The sequence below is a fragment of the Panthera pardus genome, unplaced genomic scaffold (assembly GCF_024362965.1).
Source record: "Panthera pardus isolate Hobbes unplaced genomic scaffold, ASM2436296v1 HiC_scaffold_21, whole genome shotgun sequence".
Taxonomy (NCBI): Eukaryota; Metazoa; Chordata; class Mammalia; order Carnivora; family Felidae; genus Panthera; species Panthera pardus.
The window spans coordinates 60,492,745-60,498,889 of record NW_026526777.1 but is presented as its reverse complement, the minus strand read 5'-3'; positions in this window follow the sequence as shown (position 1 = coordinate 60,498,889).

Sequence of the window (6,145 nt, the reverse complement as noted above, 5' to 3'; positions counted from 1 at the left end):
TCTTTTTGTGTATGGTGTAAGAAAGTGGACCAGTTTGTTTCTTTTGCATGATTGCTGTCCAGTTTTCCCAACACCATTTTTTGAAGAGACCATCTTTCCTTTGGATATTCTTTCCTGCTTTGTCGAAGATTCATTGACCATGTACTTGTGGGTTCATTTCTGGGTTTTCTGTTCCACTGATTTCTGTGTCTACTTTCGTGCCAGTTCCATGCTGTCTTGATCACTACAGTTTTGTGTTATAACTTGAAATCGGGAATTATAATACACCTCCAGCTTAGCTGCACTTTTATTTTTCAAGGTTACTTTGGCTATTTGGGGTCTTGTGGTTCCAAAATGTATAAATAACTTAAAACTCAACACCCAAAAAAGCAATCCAGTTAAAAAATGGGCCGAAGACATGAACAGGTATTTTCCAAAGACCAACAGATGGCCAACAGGCACATGAAAAGATGCTCAGCATCACTCATCATCAGGAAAATACAAATCAAAACCACAATGAAATATCACCTCATACCTGTCAGAATGGCTAAAATTGACACAAGAAACCACAGGTTTGTGACCATGTGAAGAAAGGGGAACCCTCTTACACAGTTGGTGGGAATGCAAACTGATGCAGCCACTCTGGAGAACAATATGGAAGTTCCTCAAAAAAGCTAAAAATAGAACTACCCTATAATCCAGCAATTGCACTGCTAGGTATTTACCCAAAGGATACAAAAAGATAGATTGAAAGGGATACATGCATCCCGATGTTTACAGATAGCATTGTCAACAATAGCCAAATTATCAAAAGAGCCCAAATGTTCATCAACTGATGATTGGATAAAGATGTGTGTGTGTGTGTGTGTGTGTGTGTACATACATACAATGGAATATTACTCAGCCATAAAAAGAATGAAATCTTGCCATTTGCAATGACGTGGATGGAGCTAGAGAGTATTATGCTAAGTGAAATAAGAGAATGACAGATCCCATATGATTTTACTCGTGTGGAATTTAAGAAACAAGCGATCGTGGGAAAGAGACAGAGAAACAACTATATAAAGAACAAAGTAATGGTGACCGGAGGGGCGGGGCAGGGGGAGATGGATTAAATAGATGATGGGGATTAAGGAGCTCACCTGTTGTGATGAGCACCAGGTGGTGTATGTAAATGTTGTGTCAGTAAATTGTATACTTGAAGTTTAAAAAAAAAAATTACCATTGCAGATAGTGGAGAAGGAATGCCAGAATTCCAAATCCACATCAAACAGTAAAGTTCTCCATGAGGAAAGGAGCCCATCTTTCTTGTGGAATCCATTCCCATTCCTTTCCTCAAAAGTAAATGATTAATTTCATTTATTCAGGTGAACATGTTCTGAGGGTCTGCTGAATGCTGGGTAGAAAATACCAAGGTGAATAAGTTGTTTCCCCTGTCTTCAAGGAATGTCATTTCATGGGTGTAATGAAGGATTACTGTATTACTAAAAGTGCTTAGCATCACGTGGGTGACTCAGTCGTTTAAGCGTCCAACTTTGGGTCAGGTCATGATCTCACGGTTCGTGGGTTTGAGCCCCGAGTCGGGCTCTGTGCTGACAGCTCAGGGCCTGGAGCCTGCTTCGGATTCTGTGTCTCCCTCTCTCTCTCTGCCCTTCCCCCGCTCACACTCTGTCTCTCTCCTTCAAAAATAAATAAACCTTAAAAAAAAGTGCTTACGTACATAGATCAACTAATAGAATTGAGAATCCAGAAATAAACTATGGTCATTTGGTTTGACATTTGTGCCAAGACCATTCAATGAGGGAAATAATAATAGTCTTTCTACAAACGGTGCTGGGACAACTGGATACCCACATTCAAAAGAATGAATTTGGGCTCTACCATTTACAAAAATTAGCTCAAAATGGATGAAAAACTTAAATATAAGAGCTAAAATTGTACAACTCTTAGAAGAAAACATAAGGGTAAATCCTGACCTTAGATGAGACATTGGTTAATAGGACAGCAAATGTAAAAGCAACAAAAGAAAAAAATAAATTGGACTTCATCAACATTAAGTCCAGTAAAAGTGTTCTTGTGCATCAAAAGACACTGTCAAAGTCAATAAAAACAACCGCAGAATGGATGAAAATATTTGGAGATCATTTTATCTGATAAAGGTCTAGTATCCAGAATTTATAAATAACTCTTAAAACAGCAATACAAGACAACCTAATTAAAAACCGGGTGTGTTTGGGCAGCTGGGTGGCTCAGTTGGTTGAGCGTCTGACTTCGGCTCAGGTCATGATCCCACAGCTCTGTGAGTTCAAGCCCCACATTGGGCTCTGTGCTGACAGCTCAGAGCCTGGAGCCTGCTTTGGATTCTGTGTCTCCCTCTCTCTGCCCCTAACCCACTGGCATTCTGTCTCTGTCTCTCTCAAAAATAAATAAACATTAAAAAATAAAAATAAAAACCGGGTGTGGTATCCTTTAAGTTCTTTTGCCCATTGAAAAAAAATTTTTTTAACATTTATTTTTGAGAGAGCGTGAGCAGCGGCGGGTCAGAGAGAGAGGGAGACACAGAATCCAAAGCAGGCTCTAGGCTCCGAGCTGTCAGCACTGAGCCTGAAACGGGGCTCAAACTCGCTAACCGTGAGATCATGACCTGAGCTGAAGTCGGACGCTCAACCGACTGAGCCACCCTGGTGCCCCTCTTTTGCCCATTTTTTAATTGGGTGGTTCATTTTCTTATTAAGTTTTAAGAGTTTTTTATACAACTTGGATAACTGTATTACATGTATCTTTTGCAAATAGTTTTTCCTCTGTGGTTTTTCATTTTCTTTGTATTGTTTTTTGCAGAACAGAATTTTTCATTTGAATGAAGCCCAGTTTATCATTGATTTCTTTCATGGATTGTGCCTATAATGTTATATCTGAAAAGTCATTTCCATATTCAAGGTCATCTTAGATTTTCTTCTTTGTTATCTTCTAGGAGTTTTATATTTTTGTGTTTTCTTTCTTTTTTTCTTAACGTTTACTTATTTTTGAGACAGAGAGAGAGCATGAACGGGGGAGGGTCAGAGAGGGAGACCCAGAATCCGAAACAGGCTCCAGGCTCTGAGCTGTCAGCACAGAGCCTGACGCGGGGCTCGAACTCACAGACCGGGAGATCATGACGTGAGCCAAAGTCGGACGCTCAACCGACTGAGACACCCAGGCACCCCAGTTCTAAAAATATAATTTAAAAAACTCCATACATTTGGAAGTCATAGTGGAATCCAAAAACTTCTTTGTAGCTAAATGATAGTAATGATAGTAAAATAAATGATAGTAACTAATGTTATGATTCTGGATAGAATTAAACAATAATATAAATTCTACATATTACATTAGGATACTGAGTGAGAGAAAATATGGCTTTAAATACACTAAGAAAAGAAGGGCTGAAAATTAAGCAACTAAATACCCAACTTAAGAAATTAGAAAATGAACAATAAACCCATGAAAAGTAGGAGAAAATGACTCAACCTCAATGAAATAGAAAGCAAAGATACAGTAGTAAGGTTCAACATAGTCCTACGTGGCTCTTTGAAAAGACTATTGAAATAGATAAAAAACTGATGAGATGAACCATTCCAAAAAGAAAGAAGGCACAAACAATGTTAGGAATGTAAAAAAGGACATGAATCCAGGCCAGCAGAGGCCAAAGAGATGGACTAATACTATGAACATTTCGAACCAATAAATTTGAAAACTCAGGTGAACTGGAAACAAATTCCTAGAAAAATATAATTCCCTAGAAGTGCCTTAAGGCAGAGAAAGCCTACACAGTATACATATGTCTGTGTCCAAGCTGGGTTTATTCAGGAGAACAAAAGTGATTTAGCATTAGAAAATCCATAAATGTCATTTATTACATTAATAGATTCAAGGGAGAAAAGCATGTTATTATTAGAATAGATGGAGAAAGAAGCATTTGACAAAATTCAACACCTATTCATGGTAAAAATTCCAAACTAGAAATAGGATTGGAGCTTCCTTAGCCTGATGAAAAGCAACTACAAAAATTCTACAGCAAATATTCTTAGTGGGGAAGCTTTAAAAGCATCTCCTTTCAAACCAGGATTAAGACAAAATGCCCTTTGTTACTGCCTGTGTTCAACATTGTACTGGAGTTTCTAGCAAGTACAGTATAAAAAGGAAAATAAAATTTGGAAAGGAGTAAATTGTCATGCACAGATATGGTTGTCTACATAAAAGTTCAAAAGATCTGTAGATAATGGGCAGAAATAGTAAGTTTGGCTGGCTAATGATCAGTATAAAAAGTCAAATACATTTCTACACATCAGCAACCGATAGTTTGGAAAAAAAGTTTTAAAAAGAAAAGACAGCACTTATAATAGCAAATACACACACACACACACACACACACACACACACACGACTACACATTAGTGAAAAACATTAATAAAGACCTACACAGAAATTTATTTAATATCGAGTCTTTCTATAGATAGGTTTTCTCTTTACAGATGGTTTTCTAACTATAGAAAGAATATCATAAAGATTTCAATTCTCCCTGGACTCATCTGTAGATTGAACGCAATTTTAGTTAAAATCCTTACCTTGTTTTTATGGGACTTAGTAAGTGAATTCTGGAAAGAATAGAGGCAAAGAAAAAGCCAGGACACCCCTGTAGAGGAATAACGTGAATCTTCAGATCCACGGTTTCTTCAGTTTATTTCAAAGATTATTGTAATTATAATTAAGATTGTGAATTCTGCAGTATGAGATATTGCGGTAAGGATAGACAAATTAACAAATGCAACAGAGTCAAAGACCGTGCCTTCATGGAACTGATATAGGACAGAAGTGACATTTCAGACCAATGGGACTATTTAGAAAATAGACTATTTAAAAAATTGTCCACTTAGAAATTGTCTATTTAGAGAAATTGATAAATGCAAAAATAAAAAACAAAAACAAAAACAAAAAAACCCCTGAAATTAGACCCCTTCCCTACCTTATTCAAAAAAGTCCTTTTACTTGGCCTAAGGATTTAAATATGAAAAGAAATTGAAAATTTTAGAAGATGTATAAGGTCCTAAGGATTGAGGTCATAAGGATTTTTGGAACACATAATACAGAAAGAGTTCACTATAAAAACTATTGATACGTGTGGGCTACTTTAATGAACTTGTGCTCGTTAAAACAAAAACAAAACTACAGAGATTATGCGAAGACAAGCCACAGGCGGGAAATTAGAAACACAGAGTCAGGATAGTGGCTGCCTCTGGGGAATGAAAGTGAAAAAGGCAGAGGAATATATGTGTCAAATATTACACTGAAAGGGATAATACAGAGCAAATTTTAATAGAAGTTTTTGGTGACTCGGGCAATAAACAGTGAAATAAAGAGCTTCCTTCTCTCGAGTAACAATATCTTAATCTTTAAGACGGTTTCTGCTAGTTGAGATGGAAAGGGCTAGAGTTAATGAGTCACCTGGAACTTTAGAAAATAAAGGCAGGGGCGCCTGGGTGGCTCAGTCAGTTAGCGCCCGACTTCGGCTCAGGTCATGATCTCACGGTTGGTGAGTTCGAGCCCCGCGTCGGGCTCTGTGCTGACAGCTCAGAGCCTGGAGCCTGCTTCGGATTCTGTGTCTCCCTCTCTCTCTGCCCCTCCCCAACTTGTGTTCTGTCTCTCTATGTCTCTCAAAAAATAAATATATGTAAAAAAAAAAAAAAACTTTTTTTTTTTTTAAAGAAAATACAGGCAGAGGTGCTCTGAGTGGTACATCTGTAAATTAGGTGTCTGCATCAGCTGCTGAGCTGAGACTTTGTGTCTTTCCTTGGCTTTAAGAAGAAAAACTGAAACTTTTTGCCAGCCCCAGTTGGATGGCACCTTGGGAATTGATTCACCCACCACATCACAGTTGGAGGAAATCTAAAAAGTCCATTTCTCCATTTGAGATGACAGGCAAGGATGGCAATTTAAATAAATTTGGCTTCCCAGGAGCTGAGAGGCAAATCTGCCAGCAGAGTCCAAAGAGCATCTACCCTTTTTACTAGAATTTGCTAAAAATAACATACATTTTCTGTCTCCCACTGGCACACAATGGTGTTAAGTACAATTACTTTACCACCAGGACAGGTGAGAAAGGAGCTTGGTGAGTGTTTAAAAAGCCTTT